At 44.7% G+C, this 17,483-nt stretch overlaps 1 long non-coding RNA gene across 1 annotated transcript in view; it reads right to left on the bottom strand.

The window, feature by feature from the left end:
• Positions 1-761: 761 nt before the first annotated feature.
• LOC139156107 (uncharacterized) overlaps positions 762-17,483 on the bottom strand; it is a 40,080-nt gene continuing 23,358 nt past the window's right edge. Inside the window, exons 3-4 of the long non-coding RNA XR_011557227.1 lie at positions 17,096-17,152; positions 762-923 (exon numbers count right to left, since the gene is read on the bottom strand). This is a non-coding gene — a long non-coding RNA (uncharacterized lncRNA). The remainder of the gene's footprint in view (positions 924-17,095; positions 17,153-17,483) is intronic.

Here is a 17,483-nt window from a genome sequence, read left to right as displayed (position 1 = left end):
CTGGGCCCGCTGAATTTATGAATGGTATGCTTGTATGTGTGTATGTTAGTATAGGGTTTTTTAAAACTTTTCATATTTTAATTAATTGGATTATGTATTGGATTGTTTTTTCACTTGTTGTGAGCCGCCCCGAGTCTTCGGAGAGGGGCGGCATACAAATCCAAATAATAAATAAATAAATAAATAAATGAACGCATGAATGCATGAATGCATGAATGAATGAATGAATGAATGAATGAATGAATGAATAAATGAATGAATGCATAAATGAATGAATGAATGAATGAATGAATGAATGAATGAATGAATGAATGAATGAATGAATCAATGGAAGGCACGCATGAATGAATGCATGAATGCATGAATGAATCAATGAATCAATGCATTAATGAATGCACGCATGAATGAATGAATGAATGAATGCATGAATGAATGAATGCATGCATGCATAACTGAATGAATTAATGAATTAATGAATTAATTAGTTAATGAAGGCACACATGAATGGATGGAAACTAATCAAGGAGAAAAGCAACCTGGAATGAAGGCAAAATTACCTAGACAGAATCAGTGGAATGGCTTACCTTCAGAAGTTGTGGGCGCTCCATCACTTGAGGCTTTTAAGAAGAGACTGGACAGCCACTTGTCCGAAACAGCATCGGCTCTCCTGATAGAGCCCAGGGTCAGACTAGAAGATCTCTTTCTGTATTTGAATAGGCTTGGAGCCTTCCGGCTTCCTCACAATTGTTACTGACCTCAATCTGCTGGAGAGCTTCTTCCCGTTGACGGATGACTTCTAGGTCTTCTTCTGTGATCTCGGACAGCAGGGCGTTTTCCTGGCTCTGTTCCAGCTGTGAGTTATCTCCCCCGCCGAAGATCCTCTCGTCATCAGCCAGGTCAGAGAAAGGGGTCTTGGGGCTTTGCTGAGGAGGAGAACCAGAAGTGTAGAATTAGAAGTGTAGGGTTCAAAAGCTGGAACAGAATCTTCAAGAAAGGACACCTGAAGATAACAGGTGAAGAGATACATACTATAGACCAGTGTTTCCCAACCTTGGCAATTTGAAGATATTTGGACTTCAACTCCCAGAATTCTGCAGCCAGCAAATGCTGGCTGGGGAATTCTGAGAGTTGAAGTCCAAATGTCTTCAAGTAGCCAAGGTTGGGAAACACTGCTATAGACTATAGATTAAAGAGTATAGAACCATAAAGATATATGCTTTGGTACAACTATGAAATAGTATAGTATAGTATAGTATAGTATAGTATAGTATAGTATAGTATAGTATAGTATAGTATAGTGTATAGTGTATAGTGTATAGTGTATAGTGTATAGTGTATAGTGTATAGTGTATAGTGTATAGTGTATAGTGTATAGTGTATAGTATAAGCATAGTATAGTATAAGTAGAGTAGAGTCGAGTAGAGTATAACATACAAAATGGAATGATAATAGAATAGAATAGAATAATAAAATATGAAATGGAATGGGATAGAATTAGAACAAAACAGAATAGAATACAAAAGGGAATGGAATGGAAATAGAAACACTAATAGTAGAGTAGAGTAGAATAGAATAAAATAGAGTAGAAGGACCGTTGAACTTACCTGAACGGTCTTCTCGCTGCACTGTGAGGAGAGTCCAATGTGGGTTGTTCTTCAGCCTCATTGGCAGGGACTGAGTTAAAAATTAACATAATTATTATGTCCCGCCCCCCTCTACCTCCTCAGGTTCAGTCAAGAAAAACGAAGGAATAGTGTAAACAAACCAATTTTATTAACTAAGAAGTTAAACTGGTAACGAACTGAACCCCTGGGCCAAGAAGCCGGGAGGGTTTGGACTCTCCTCACAGTGCAGCGAGAAGACCATTCAGGTAAGTTCAACGGTCCTTCTCCCCTGCACTGTTCGGAGAGTCCAATGTGGGATATACCCAAGCAAACCAACTAGGGCGGGATAGGCTGGACCAGGGGTGTCTGAACACAAACCCGTTGCAGCACTCTGCGACCGAATGCCGCTTCCGATGAAGCGAATGAGTCTATACGGTAGTGTCTGATGAAAGTCGTGGGGGCCGCCCAGGTTGCGGCCCGACAGATGTCATCGATTGACGCCTGTGTGTTCCAGGCGGCAGTGGTGGCTGCACTTCTGGTAGAGTGAGCCGTGATTGTCCTTGGCAAAGGTGTCCCACGTGTCCTGTATGCCTCCATAATGCAGGACCGGATCCATCGACTGATAGTTTTAGAGGACACCTTGTTGCCCATGGATCCTGGGAAGAAGGAAACGAATAATGCTTCTGATTTCCTGAAAGAGCTGGTCCGTCGAATGTAAATCTTTAGAGCTCTACGGACGTCCACTTTGTGCCAGCGTAAGACTGACGGGTGTGAGCCGTGGGTACAGAAGTCCGGTAATATTATGTCCTGGGATCTATGAAATCTTGTGTTGACCTTCGGCAGAAAGCTGGGATCTAACCGAAGAGTAACCCGATCTGGGTGGAACACGCAAAGGTCCGGCCGGACTGACAATGCCGCGAGTTCCAACACCCTGCGAGCAGATGTGATGGCCACTAAGAACGCTACTTTGATTGATAGAAGGCGAAGCGTGATTTCTCTCAGTGGTTCAAAAGGAGGTCCTGTAAGGGCCTGTAAGACCAAAGTCAAATCCCAGGATGGGAAGTGATGGATAACTGGAGGAGAAAGATTCGAGGCTCCTCGGAGAAAGTCTTTAACCCATGGATGATGGGAAATCGGTCGAAGGGGGTCTGGTCTTAAGACCGTGGCGATAGCTGCCACCTGCCTGCGAAGGGTGTTTGGGGTCAGCCCTTCGTCCAGCCCCTTCTGTAGGAAGTCTAATAGATGTAAGATGGAGGCTGAGCGAGGGGGGATCTCTCGAGCTCTGCAGAATCTACAAAACGCTGCCCATGTCGCTTGGTAAATGCGAGTTGTTGATGGGCGTCGAGCCGATTGGATGGTATGGATGACCTTTTCCGACAGAGATTCCGCCCTCAAGCGGTCCCCCTCAATCTCCACACGGCGAGCCTCCACCACTGAGGCTCTGGGTGCACCAACGACCCCTGGGTGAGGGAGAGTCTGTGGTATGGGATCCTCCATGGCGGGGAGGTTGAGAGGTCCATCAAGTCCGCGAACCATGGTCGTCTGGGCCAAAAGGGGGCGACGAGAATCACCTCCGCCTGCTCCGAGAGTATCTTGGAGACTACCCTGGGTAGAAGGCAAGTCGGAGGGAAGGCGTAGAGTAGACCCCTTGGCCATGGGGAGAGGAGCGCATTGATACGGTCGGCTCCCGGGCACGGGAACCGGGAGTAGAATCGGCCCACTTGGTTGTTGAGGTGGGTCGCGAACAGGTCCACTACCGGTTCCCCATAACGGTGTATAATGTCCTGGAAAACCTCCGGGTTCAATGACCATTCCCCCGGGTCGATGGTTGTGCGGCTCAACCAATCCGCCTGGGTGTTGTCTGATCCTGAGATGTGTTCTGCTTGGATCGAGACCAGGTGTGTTTCCGCCCAAGACATCAGGGAGTGAGCCTCCTCCATCAAACGGCCCGACCTCGTACCTCCCTGATGTTTTATATGGGCCCTTGTTGCTACGTTGTCCGTCATGACGAGGACATGCTGTCCCTCTACCCGGTCTTTGAAGGAGTGGAGTGCCTTGAAGACTGCCCTTAGTTCTAGCAAGTTGATATTGGGGTCCCTCAGGTCGTCTGCTGTCCAGAGACCCTGGGCCACTCTGGAGCCGCAATGTGCTCCCCAGCCGGAGAGGCTCGCATCTGTAGTGATCATCACCTCCCGATGGTGTAGGAAGGGAGAGCCTCTGGTCAGCGCTTGGGACGTCCACCAGGCAGAGAGTGACGGACGGGTAACGTGAGACGTACCTGGTGTTTGGAGTGGCTCATGCGTGCTCTTTGGAAGGGGAGGAGGAGCCATTGAAGCGGGCGGGCATGCAGCCGCGCCCATGGGACGATGCTGATGCAGGAGATGAAGACTCCTAGCAGCTGGGATAGAAGGGCCAAGGGGACCCTGGTGCGGTGCTGAATAGAAGCTATCAGCGTCCTCACCCTCTGCTGCCTCTCTGATGACAGGTAAACGATTCCGGCTGCAGAGTCTATCAGAGTTCCCAAATGTAAGAGCTGTTTGGTTGGATTCAGGTGGCTTTTCACATAGTTGATCGTGAAACCACAGGTCTCTAGAGAACGTATTGTCCGTTGTAGATCTAGTCTGGCCTGTTGAGGGCTGCTGGACAAGATGATTACGTCGTCCAGATAGGCCATGAGACGAATGGATCTGGTTCTCAGGTCGGCTGTCAGTACATCCAGAAGCTTGGTGAAAGCTCTGGGGGCCGATGAAAGTCCGAAGGGCATTGCCCTGTACTGGAAATGATGGTCCTGTATACAAAAGCGGAGGAAACGTCGATGATGTGGATGAACTGGTACGTGCAGGTACGCCTCTTTGAGGTCGATGGAGGTCATCCAGTCGTGGTGTCGGATGGATGCCAGGATTGACTGTAAGGAATGCATCTTGAAACGTTGGTAGCGAACGTAGATGTTCAGCTGCTTGAGGTTGAGAATCAGGCAGTAGCCGCCGGACATCTTGGAGACCAAGAACACGATAGAGTAGAACCCCTGTCCTTGTTGATGTACTGGCACCGGTTCTATTGCCCCAATGTCCAACAGGTGTTGTACTTCCATGGCAATCAGGGAACATCTTGGTTGAGATACCGACGGGCATTGTAGGAATCTGTCCGGAGGAGTCTGTAGGAAGTTGATGCGCAGACCATTCTTCATGGTATCTAGCGCCCAAATGTCGGTGGAAATAGCCGCCCAAGAGCCTGAGAAGGACTGCAGGCATCCACCGATGGGTACCTGGATGGGTAAGTCATTTTTGTTTTCGGTACCCTCCTCTGTTCCCGCCCCGAAAGGATCTGCGGGGCTGTTGGAACTGTCGGTTCCTGTCTCCATAACCTGTTCTGTCGGACCTGAAGGATGGCTGCGTGTAGGAGCTCTGTCCATATGGCCTGGTGTTTGAGGCCGCAGGCGCGGCCGTGTCCGCTCGAAAGGGCTGCCTTCTGTAGTATGGGGCCGCCCGCCTGTCTTGCCTCCTCGCCGACCTTGGCAGCACCTTTTTCTTGTCTTTATCCTCGATCAAGACTTTATCTAGTGATTCTCCAAAAAGTGTGGTCCCTTGGTAGGGCGCGGTTGCAAGACGCCATTTCGATTTGGCGTCCGCTTGCCAAGAGCGGAGCCATATTAGGCGTCGAGTGGAAAGGTTGGTAGCCATCGCCCTGGATGAAAACCTAGAAGCAGCCAAGGTGGCATCGGCGGAGAACTCCGTGGAGGCGATCAATTTATTAATGTCTTGGCGAAGGCAAGCGTCCTCCGGGCCCAACCTGGGGAGGATGTCTCGAAGCCAAAGGATTGAGGCCCGGTTGAAGAAGGAGGCTGCCATAGCAGCTCTCAAGGACCAGGCACATAGCTGGTGCATTCTCCGGATCAGGTTCTCGGCCTTCCTATCATCGGGCCGCAAACCATCCGCCATCTCCGATGGAACCAGGGCATTGGAAATTAGTGAGGTAACCGGGGTATCCACAGCCGGGTATTGGAGCAAATCCTCTATTTCTGGATCGAAGGAGTAAAGCTTCTTGTCCAGAGCTGAGGGACCCAGAGCTGCTGCTGGTTGCTGCCAGGGCCTCTTTATGTTTTCTGCAAATATGGGCACTGCAGGAATATTTTCTGAGTCCCTTTGAGGCTCATTAATGAGTCTGGAAGCGGGTAATGTGCCCACATCCTGGTCAGCCGACTTTTGGGCACTGGTCAAAGTTAGTGTGGTTCTGGCCTTGTTTAGGAGAACCCTGAAAAGGGGTGCCTTGAATAAGCCTGCTAATACAGGCTGTTCTGGTAAGGTGGCTTCATCCCCCGACAGCTCATTCTCTGGGTCTGAAAAGGCCTCTCTGAACTCTTGCTCCTCCTGAAAAGAGTCATGCAGGGAAGGTGCAGGTGCAGGAGCTGACCAGATAACCTGCCTGCTGGGGCGAGGTGGCAGTGGGGATTGATGTTGTTGTTGGGCCCCAATTGCTATGCCCTGTGCATAAGCTGAAGCAATCATGTCTTGTACCGAGGGAGACATGGCTTGCCAGTTATCTGTAGAGCCCCTGAGCCCTGCTGCTGTGGGCGTGAATGTGGCTGTAGCTGCTGGAGGTTGAGAGGCAGGCCTGCTCCATTCTGATCTCTGAAATCCCTCAGATGGTGCGGGGGCACTTAATGGGCGGTCTGGTGAAAGACCCCCAGCGCTTTGAAAGGGAGGCCCCTCGAAGGTGGCCGATGACAGGGGAGGAGGACCCAGCGGGCTTTGATAAATGGGTGGAATAACCATGGCTGAGGGGCTAGGCCCCTGTCTCGGTTTTGCTTTGTCCAGCTGGGCCTTGAGGGCCTTTATTTTCTTCTCAGCCTCCTTTAGTGCATTGGAGGACTGAGAGCTTTTCCCCTTAGATTTTGAGCTGGGCCCCTTGTCCTTACTTTTATTCTTGGAGGAGGAGGGCACAGGAGCGCTGGGACTGGATTGAGACATGTTTGTAACAACACCGAGCCAAAAACACGAGGTTACTGCTTAAAGCAAGTAAAATGGTGGACTAGGGAAGCTGGTGTCCCCTAAATAACATGTCATCTGTTTTTCCTGCTCGTGATTGGCTGGATACTAGGTAGAAGCCCATAATAGCTTCGTTGTCCTGGCAACGCCCTGAAGCAAGATGGCGGCCCTGGGATAGGCTGAAAAGAGCCTAGTCACTCTGACCCCTTAGCAAACAAGATGGCGGCCGTGATGTCAGGCGGGAAAAGCTCTGCTTTTGAAATGGCCGGAGGGGGACTCAGAGGCTTTGGCCCTGCGCCAAAATGGCGGGCGCAACTTCGGGCAGCTCGGCGATCACCTTCTGCACCCCCCCCTTCAATTCCTTCGATCGCTGCTCCTCTGAGCAATCGGGAACAAGTTGGCTGCAAAGGGCCTCCGAACAGTTGATCTTTTTTCCTTTTTCCATTGCCGATCAGCAGGAATGCTGTCTGGGAGCTGCTGGGATCGCCTTACAGCTGATTTCCCCCCATGGGGAAATTCTGTGTACTGATTGCTCCTCTGAACGGTAAGAACCGATACTTGGAGACTCGTTGCGCTGGAAGAGTGGTTGGGGGGGGGGTCTGATCGCGGGCGTCAGGGACCCCAATCCAGCGATCCCTTTCAGCAAGGCAATACTCCGGAGAGCAGTGGCCTCTCAGGGATTGAAGAGACGGAGAACAATACCCCGGAGGGCAGTGGTTCTCGAGATCCAGGTCTTCCTCCTATAGAGAAAGGGAAAAAAGGAGAAAAAATTATTGTTAGTAAACATCCTATAAATCTCACATACTGTGAGAAGAAAACTCATAGTCCCTACACTATGACTGAGTTTTTAAGACTGAACCTGAGGAGGTAGAGGGGGGCGGGACATAATAATTATGTTAATTTTTAACTCAGTCCCTGCCAATGAGGCTGAAGAACAACCCACATTGGACTCTCCGAACAGTGCAGGGGAGAATAGAACAGAACAGAACAGAATAATAAAATACAAAATGGAATGGAATGGAATGGAATAGAATAACTGAATATTTTATTGGCCAAGTATGACTGGACATACAAGGAATTTGTCTTTGGTTCATACGCTCTCAGTGTACATAAAATAAAAGATATATTTTCCAAGAATCCCGAGGTACAACTCTTAATGACACAAGCAACACGTTACAGCCATACAGTAATAGTGGGAGAAGATGGGTGATAGGAATGATGAGAACACTAATAGTAATAGTAATGCAGCCTCAGTGACAGTATTGAGGGAATTATTTGTTTAGCAGAGTGATGGTGTTCAGGAGAAAAAATCTTCTTGTGTCTGGTTGTCTTGGTGTGCAGTGTTCTATAGCGTCGTTTTGAGGGTAGGAGTTTGTTCTGTCGGGCTCTCTGGTACACTCCTCCCAAAAATTCACAGGTACAAATTTCAGACACACACACGTTTGAAAATTCAAAAGAATGTTCTTTATAATGAAAATTCACTAAAACCAAGCCCTCTTTTGGTATAGCAAAGAGCACTGGTCTCCAAACAAACTGGTAATTTGTACAAGTCCCTTATCAGTTCTTAGATACTTAGCTTGCAGCTGTGAGGCAATTCACAGTCCATCTTTCACAAAGTGAAACACACTTTGCTCTGGTTTAGTTTCAAAGCGGGGAAAAATCAGCACACAAAAAGTCAAAGTCAGTAAAGCAGTCACGAAACACAGTGATCAGATAATCCTCCACAATGGCCAAACCCACAGGCTGCTATTTATAGCAGCCTCACTAATGACCACAGCCCCACCCAACCACAGGTGGCCTCATTTTCTTTGATAATAATCTCTCAGTTGTTGCTGCCTATGCATCGCTCTCCGCATGCGTGGCTGTATCATTAACTCTTGTTCTGAATCCAAGGAGGAGAGAGATAATTGATCTCCTTCTGAGCTGTCTGCCACACTCTCCTCCTCCCTGTCACTCATGTCTTCTTGGTCAGAGGAGCCTTCATCAGCAGATTCCACCGGGGGCAAAACAGGCCTGCAGCATGTGGATGTCTCCCCCACATCCACAGTCCTTGGGGCAGGAGCTGGGCCAGAGCTAACCACAACAGGTTGAAACAGTTTATGTCCAGGCTACGGTTATAACTATGAGAACACTAAAAGAGACTATAATATACGATTAAGAGAATACTGGTAATAATCAGGGTGCATAATATTATGTATACTTAAAAACGACTGGATACAGCCAGTACACTGTCGTTGCAAAACTGAAAATATGATGTGCTATAGAGAAAAATATATAATATTTTTTTTTTAAAAAAAAGACATGTAGGAGAGACATCATTATCTGAGGAGACTACTAGACAGCTGGAGAAACAAACAAAACATTCCCCGAGTAAGTTAATTACAGTGTCCCCTCGATTTTCACAGGTTCGAACTTTGCGAATAGCCTATACCACGGTTTTTCAAAAAATATTAATAAAAAAATACTTCACGGTTTTTTTTCTATATCACGGTTTTTCCCGCCCGATGACATCATACACCATCGCCAAACTAATAATTTTTGCAAATAAATAACAAAAAATAATAATTATTGTTAATAAATAATTATGTTTATAAATATCAGGATTACTAAGTATCTTATTCAATGGTGAATACCACTAATAATGGTGAGTAAATTGTTGTTAAGGGAATGGGAAATGGTAATTTAGGAGTTTAAAGTGTTAAGGGATGGCTTGTGATATTGTCCATAGCCAAAAATGGTGTATTTACTTCCGCATCTCTACTTCGCGGAAATTCGACTTTCGCGGGTGGTCTCGGAATGCATCCCCCGCGAAAATTGAGGGAACACTGTATTGCTTTAATTTATCTTTTTAAAATATTTATATACAAGTAGTCAGGGACTTATAACCACATTTGAACCCCAAAACTCCATTATTTAGGATTCTGTAATTCCCTCAATTTTGTTGAAACTGGAATATTAAATGTGATGTATGCCCCAGTTTATTAAACATGATGATCCATACATTTGTCAAATGGGGAGAAAGGGACTTTGTAGGAAATAATCATGATAAATACTTGAAATACAACCAAGAGTTCCAGGCAGTGTAAAAATTCAAAGGGTGGAAAATTGAATTACTCCTTTGTGAAATTAACACTCGCATGCTAATACGGCTTCTGTCAATTTCATACATTGTTTACACCTCAAATATAAAAGGAGTTAGATCCAGTTTTAGACACAGTTAGAAAAGTAGCAATGCAATCAATTGGACATAAGGCATTAGTAAGTTACGAATTATAAGTTAGAATGTCTAATGAGTAACATATGGCAGAAGAAGAAAAATGTAGCAGAATTCAAAATTTTTGTCCTAGATAAAAGTCCAATTGATAAATTGTCATAAAAGTTAAACAAACAAACAAACAAACAAACAAACAAACTGTTCTGTGGAGCTCTCTGGTAGAATCCTCCCGAAAATTCACAGGTACAAATTTCAGACACACACACGTTTGAAAATTCAAAACTATGTTCTTTATAATTTGTACAAGTCCCTTATCAGTTCTGTGATACTTAGCTTGCAGCTGTGAGGCAATTCACAGTCCTTCTTCTTTCACAAAGTGAAACACACTTTGCCCTGGTTTAGTTTGAAAGCGGGGAGAAATCAGCACCCAAAGGTCAAAGTCAGTAAAGCAGTCACGAAACACAACGATCAGATAATCCTCCACAATGGCCAAACCCACAGGCTGCTATTTTATAGCAGCCTCACTGATTACCACAGCCCCACCCAACCACAGGTGGCCTCATTTTCTTTGATAATAATCTCTCAGTTGTTGTTGCCTATGCATCGCTCTCCACATGCGTGGCTGTATCATTAACTCTTGTTCCGAATCCAAGGAGGAACTAGATAATTGATCTCCTTCTGAGCTGTCTGCCACACTCTCCTCCTCCCTGTCACTCATGTCTTCTTGGTCAGAGGAGCCTTCATCAGCAGATTCCACCGGGGGGCAAAACAGGCCTGCAGCATGTGGATGTCTCCCCCACATCCACAGTCCTTGGGGCAGGAGCTGGGCCAGAGCTAACCACAACACCAACAAATTTAGTCCACACAGTACAAAAAAGTTGTTGAGACCTACGAGTCCAGATGAGTAACAAAACCAAGCCTCTAAATTTGACATTGCCATTTTTGTTTATGATGATGATTATTATTCATCTTTCCAGCCAATTCATTACGGCCGACAACAGCTAGAGATTTCTGACTTTGAAAGATGTGTCTGTTGTTTAATTCTTATCGATTACCCAGCTTAGAAGAGCGTTGCCTATCATCCAACTGTCCTCTTGGGAAAGACTGAAAGAAGAGTCGATTAGGAGATCTGATGTTAATTTGAAAGCACAACCGGCTGATATTTTGCAAGCATGGTGCAGATTAAATTGACCTTACTCTTCCCCGTGGGCTCCTGCAATGAAATTGGCAGAAATTGGGGTGCCCTGAGGATGCCCTGTGGAAGAGCAACATCTCCTACCAACGACTCTCAAAGGTCAGTTCTGCAACCCAACAAGACAGACACAGACTTCAGAGGATAATTGGAACTGCAGGGGAAAAAAACCCAATTGCTGCCCATCTGCCTTCCATTCAGGACCTGTCTACTGCATGAGTCAAAAAGAGGGCTGCGAAAATAAGTGTTTTTTTAGGTTTTTTAATGTAAAATTTTTATTTTAGACTTTAATATTAGATTTGCTATTGTATATTGTTTTATCACTGCTGTGAGCTGCGGTGGAGGAGGAGGGGGGAGGAGGAAGAGGAGGAAGAGGAGCAGGAAGACCATTTAGGGGTCCTTGGTCTTCCCTGAATGTGTTGGTTTTCTTGCAGATATTTCATGGCCCAACTAGGTAACAGTTTTAGACAAGAGTGGGTTTTGCTCCCTGTTGATGTACATGTTCCCAGCAGGTTGGCAATAAACATCAGCCTAATCCACCAAGAATACTTAGGGACCACCTTCTACCGCACGAATCCCAGCGACCAATTAGGTCCCACAGGGTCCCGTCGAAAAAGCAATGCCATCCGGCAGGACCCAGGGGAAGAGCCTTCACCGTGGCGGCCCCGGCCCTCTGGAATCAACTCCCCCCAGAGATCAGGACTGCAAACTCCTAAAAACCCACCTCTGCTGCCAGGCATGGGGAAATTGATTCCCCCTGGCCATTCCGTTTTATGTATGGTTTGTTTGGGATGTATGATTGTTTTTAAATCAAGGGTTTTAACTGTTTTTTAATCATTGGATTTGTATTGTATATTGTTGTTGTGAGCCGCTCTTCGGAGAGGGGCAGCATACAAATCAAATCAAATCAAATCAAATTTATTTATTTATTAGATTTGTATGCCGCCCCTCTCCGTAGACTCGGGGCGGCTAACAACAATAATGAAACACCATGTAACAAATCTAATATTTAAAATAATTTTAAAAACCCTTATTTAAAAACCAAACATACACGCAAACATACCATGTATAAATTGTATAGGCCTAGAGCGAAGGGAATATCTCAATTCCCCCATGCCTGACGACAGAGGTGGGTTTTAAGGAGTTTACAAAAGGGGAGGAGAGTGGGGGCAATTCTGATCTCTGGGGGGAGTTGGTTCCACCTATTTATTTCTTTTTCTCTATCTTTAGTTTATTGAAATGAATATATTGCATACTGAACTGTAAATATGAATTGCAACGGGTTATGATCTGTAAAAGGCTACCAAGATGTATTTTTTCTTATTTTCTGAAAATCAATAAATAGAATTTACTCCCACCAACGTTGACAAGGCAGATCATAAAATTGGGTGCAGATCCTTTATAACAACCGCATTGCTTCGGGCCTCCATTGTGGTCGCAAATCAAGGACTACCTACCTCTCAAATAAAATCAAAACGGGGAGGGGGAAAAAAGAAATAAGGAGGGAAGGAGGCCTTTGGTGATGCCTGGAGGCTGACTTTGAAATCACATTGCTTGACAGATCCCTCATGTTTCTCTGCCTCTTCGGTGGAGTGACCACCAGGACATGAGAGCTCTGAGTAAATTCCTCTAATGTGTTGTTAGGTCACTAATGGAGCCACTCATCCCTCGTAGGATGTGTTGTGAAAAGCTTCCTCTGCGTTCGGGGCTATGACTCTTTCATTCTCCGGCTGACCAAGGTCTGACAGCCTGCATGGATGATCCCTGCCCAGGAATGAAGAGATTTCAATGTTTTCATCCGAGACGCGAAATAGCTGGGAGGTCACACGCTGCCAGCCAGGTCCTTCAAAGAGATGATCAAAGGGGATGTCAACCAACGGGGCTTGACAGGGGTTGGAAATAGGGTGATAGGGAGGTGTTATGGGTTGGCGAGGGCAACTGGGGGTCTCCCCAAATGGAAAATGTGCCCCCAGAATACTCTATTAATATGACCCTTTCAACAATCATTGTTAATTTAAGAGAATAGCAGAATTGAAAAGGGACATCACCAATCGATAGAAACACTATGCCAAATGGATAGACTGACCCAAAAACCTAAGGATAAAGAAGAATCGAAATATTATGAAACTGGGAAGAAATTCTACGATTGGGCCGATATAAGAAGAGATAATAGTGGAAAATAAATCGGATGTTCCCAGAATCAATGAAATAGATAAAATTAAGATCGAATTTTAGATTAATTGAATTACAGAACAACTTTAGTTTCCACTCATTGCTTCTTGTTCTACCCTCAGTTGCTTTGGAGAATATCTTGACTCCCTCTTCTTTGTGGCAACCCCTGAGATATTGGAAGACTGCTATCATGTTTTCCTTAGTCCTTCTTTTCATTAAACTAGCCATGCCCAGTTCTTGCAAACATTCTTCATATGTTTTAGCCTCCAGTCTCCTAATCATCTTTGTTGCTCTTCTCTGCACTCTTTCTAGGGTCTCAACATCATTTTTAATGTTGTGATGACCCAAACTGGATGCAGTATTTGGTCAAGGTCGAAGGGGAATGGAATAAACTAAAGCTTTTGAACTCTACCTCAGCTCTTGACAGTATCCTGCAAATTGTCTTGACTTCTCTAGCCACCTAGGCCTACCAGCTGCATCTAAAGTGATTCTCTCCAACCTCCATACAAACAAGTGCAGCCATCTCTTTAACTCAGTGCCTGCCCACATATATGCGTGTTTATAAATACTTACTCACCCTCCCTTGTAAAGTTAATTGCCTGTAAAGTAAGGTCGCCCATTTATTAAACTCCTGGATCCTCCACCTTGTCTTCTGTACACAAACATCCACTCATTAACTGGTTAATTAATGTTATGTACCCATCAATCAAATCTGTACCATTGTGCCAATTCACAAAAAGTGATTCTGAAGGGCAGGCAACAAAGATTCCCCTTCTCTTCCTTCCAACAGAAGAGGAGGAGGAGGAGGAGAGGGAGGAGGAAGAGAGGGAGGAGGAGGAGAGGGAGGAGGAGGAAGAGGAGAGGAAGGAGGAGGAGGAGAGGGAGGAGAAGAGGGAGAGTAGCTCGTCTTTGAACCCGTTTATAAGCTGATTTGTCTATTTTCTTTTTTTCCTTCGTATGTTTTGTTTCTTTAGATTGTTTTGGTGAACAGTGCAGTCAGGCGGTAGGGAAAGCAAGTAGGATGCTTGGCTGCATAGCTACAGGTATAACAAGCAGGAAGAGGGAGATTATGATCCCGCTGTATAGAGTGCTGGTGAGACCACATTTGGAATACTGTGTTCAGTTCTCGAGACCTCACCTGCAAAAAGATATTGACAAAATTGAACGGGTCCAAAGACGGGCGACAAGAATGGTGGAAGGTCTTAAGCATAAAACGTATCAGGAAAGACTTCATGAACTCAATCTGTATAGTCTGGAGGACAGAAGGAAAAGGGGGGACATGATCGAAACATTTAAATATATTAAAGGGTTAAATAAGGTCCAGGAGGGAAGTGTTTTTAATAGGAAAGTGAACACAAGAACAAGGGGACACAATCTGAAGTTAGTTGGGGGAAAGATCAAAAGAAACATGAGAAAATATTATTTCACTGAAAGAGTAGTAGATCCTTGGAACAAACTTCCAGCAGACGTGGTTGGTAAACCCACAGTCACTGAATTTAAACATGCCTGGGATAGGCATATATCCACCCTAAGATAAAATACAGAAAATAGTATAAGGGCAGACTAGATGGACCATGAGGTCTTTTTCTGCCGTCAGTCTTCTATGTTTCTATGTTTCTAAAATATTATTTTACTGAAAGAGTAGTAGATGCTTGGAACAAACCTCCAGCAGACGTGGTTGATAAATCTACAGTAACTGAATTTAAACATGCCTGGGATAAACATATATCCATCCTAACATAAAAATAGAGGAAATAGTATAAGGGCAGACTAGATGGATCATGAGGTCTTTTTCTGCCGTCAGTCTTCTATGTTTCTATGCTTTTTATATGCAGAAACTTAATAAATATTTTTGTTAAAAAAAAAATGTAAAACAGGTATTTCACGCAACGTCCAATGTTTTTAAATGTCTTGTGTTTGTATGTTCATGTGTAAATAAATAAACTTTTCTAGTTAAAAAAAGAGAGAGAGAGAGATCGCATCATTGGTTTCCCCACTGGTCCATTGAAACAGGCTTCCAACAGGTCTGTATGAAGCAATCCACTCATCAAACCAACGTTCGCCTTCCCTTACAGAATCTAATACGGTCCATTAAGCTCACATATTGGACAACGTCCCTACCTGAAGAGTTAAACACCGCTGTTTAACGTCTTCCCAGGAAGCTCCATTAAGGGGTGGGGTATGTGTGGGCTGGAAATCGGAAAACTTGCGACCGGCAAGCAAGAACCAGCAGCCAAATTGAATTGTCTCCTGGCAGCTGGGAACAAAATTACCGCCGCGCGGCCCAAAACACGAAAGACGTATAATCTCACTTTTCCCAAGGAAAGAAAAGAATAATTCAGTGCCTGCTGGGCTTTTGTGTCCATGTTCCGTACTTCTTATTGAACGGGAGGTTTGGGTTTTTTTAAAAAAAATAAAAGCTAACCTAACCACCTTTGTGAAAAGGCCTTGGGAAGAACAGAAGACTCCTTCAGGTTTGAAATTGCTATTTTTCCCCCTCTTCTGCACATTTTTCCCGAGCTATATTTAATTAGGATTCAAAGGGTGTTCGGAGAGCACTTAGCACTCTGTAGAGTTTATCTCCGGTGGGGTTTTATTTTAGCAGGTTAAATAGCATGAAAGAGGAATCTCTGCAAACGTTTTTAAATGGTGAATCAAAGCTAAGGATCAGCAGATGTTTCCATTGTCCATCGCACAAGTGATACAAACAGGAAAAAGTGAATAGTAGCAGCAATAGGGAGTAGTGTCATTTAGTGACATGAAGCACACTGGATAAGGGGGGACATGATCGAAACATTTAAATATATTAAAGGGTTAAATAAGGTCCAGGAGGGAAGTGTTTTTAATAGGAAAGTGAACACAAGAACAAGGGGACACAATTTGAGGTTAGTTGGGGGAAAGATCAAAAGCAACATGAGAAAATATTATTTCACTGAAAGAGTAGTAGATCCTTGGAACAAACTTCCAGCAGACGTGGTAGATATATCCACTGTCACTGAATTTAAACATGCCTGGGATAAACATATATGCATCGTGAGATAAAATACAGGAAATAGTATAAGGGCAGACTAGATGGACCATGAGGTCTTTTTCTGCCGTCAGACTTCTATGTTTCTATAACTTTGGCTCAATCACCGGGAGAGAGTGAGTTCTAGTCTTGCCTTAGGTGTGAAAGTTGGCTGGGAACTTTGAGAGAGTGAGAGTGTGTGTGAGAGAGATGATAGATAGATAGATAGATAGATAGATAGATGGATGGATGGATGGATGGATGGATGGGATAGAGATAAGTAAGTAGGTATAGAAGATAGATAGATAGATAGATAGATAGATAGATAGATAGATAGATAGATAGATAGATAGATAGATAGATAGATAGATAGATAGATCAGAATGGAACACTACTGGAGTGGAATGGAACAGAACAGAACAATAGAATAGAGTGGAGTGAAACAAAATGAAATGAAACAAAATGAAACAAAACAGAACAGAATATAGAACAGAAAAGAACAGAATGCTTCTCTATTATCCAGTCGCACAAAGCTTTTGAAGATGCTGAGCATATAAACTGGAAAGGTGACAGTCTATGTTTGAGAACCAGCCATGCGACGGGGTGAGCTCTCATTCCTTGTCCCAGGTAGCCCACCTAGCGGTTTGAAAGCACGTAAATGCTTCTCTTCTGCTAAAGTACAGTATCTCCAGTTTCATTTATTATCGTATGAAGGTTTAGAATACCTAATATTTCAGCCACCGATTTGAGGTGAACTGTGAGTAAAGGCTGACAAGTCCCTTCAACAAGGACAAAGCAACAAAAAGAAACCAACACAGTTTGAACCATATAAAACTTGTAGGATACAATTGAGAAGGAAATTCATGGTTTGACCCCGGAGCTTGAACAAAATATACTCCTTGAGCAGAAAATTGTGCTTACCTGCTTTTTACTCCTCTGACTCACTGGAAACAGGGCTCTAGACTTCTCTGCAATTTTCTGCCAATCGAGAAATAATAACAATAATGTCAATGGCACTAGACTAATAATGGAACACAACAGCATCAGCAGTATCATTAAGCAGGATAGTGTGGGGTTGCCTTAGCATTTGTTTACAATACTCATTTGGCTCCCTGGAGGTGGAACTCTTGCCTTACAACCAGGAGGCTGTGAGTTCAATCCTAGGCTGAGACAGGTATGTCTCTCTCTATGGGCACAATTAGAATAATGTATTTTTCGGAGTACAGTAGTACCTCTAGATACGAGCTGCTCCACATGCGAGTATTTCAAGATACGAGCCACGAGGGGAGAGAAATTTCTGTTCCAGTCC

The sequence above is a fragment of the Erythrolamprus reginae genome, unplaced genomic scaffold, assembly GCF_031021105.1.
Source record: "Erythrolamprus reginae isolate rEryReg1 unplaced genomic scaffold, rEryReg1.hap1 scaffold_286, whole genome shotgun sequence".
Taxonomy (NCBI): Eukaryota; Metazoa; Chordata; class Lepidosauria; order Squamata; family Dipsadidae; genus Erythrolamprus; species Erythrolamprus reginae.
Note: the sequence above shows the minus strand (reverse complement) of the source record. Positions and strands in the feature narration are given on the sequence as shown.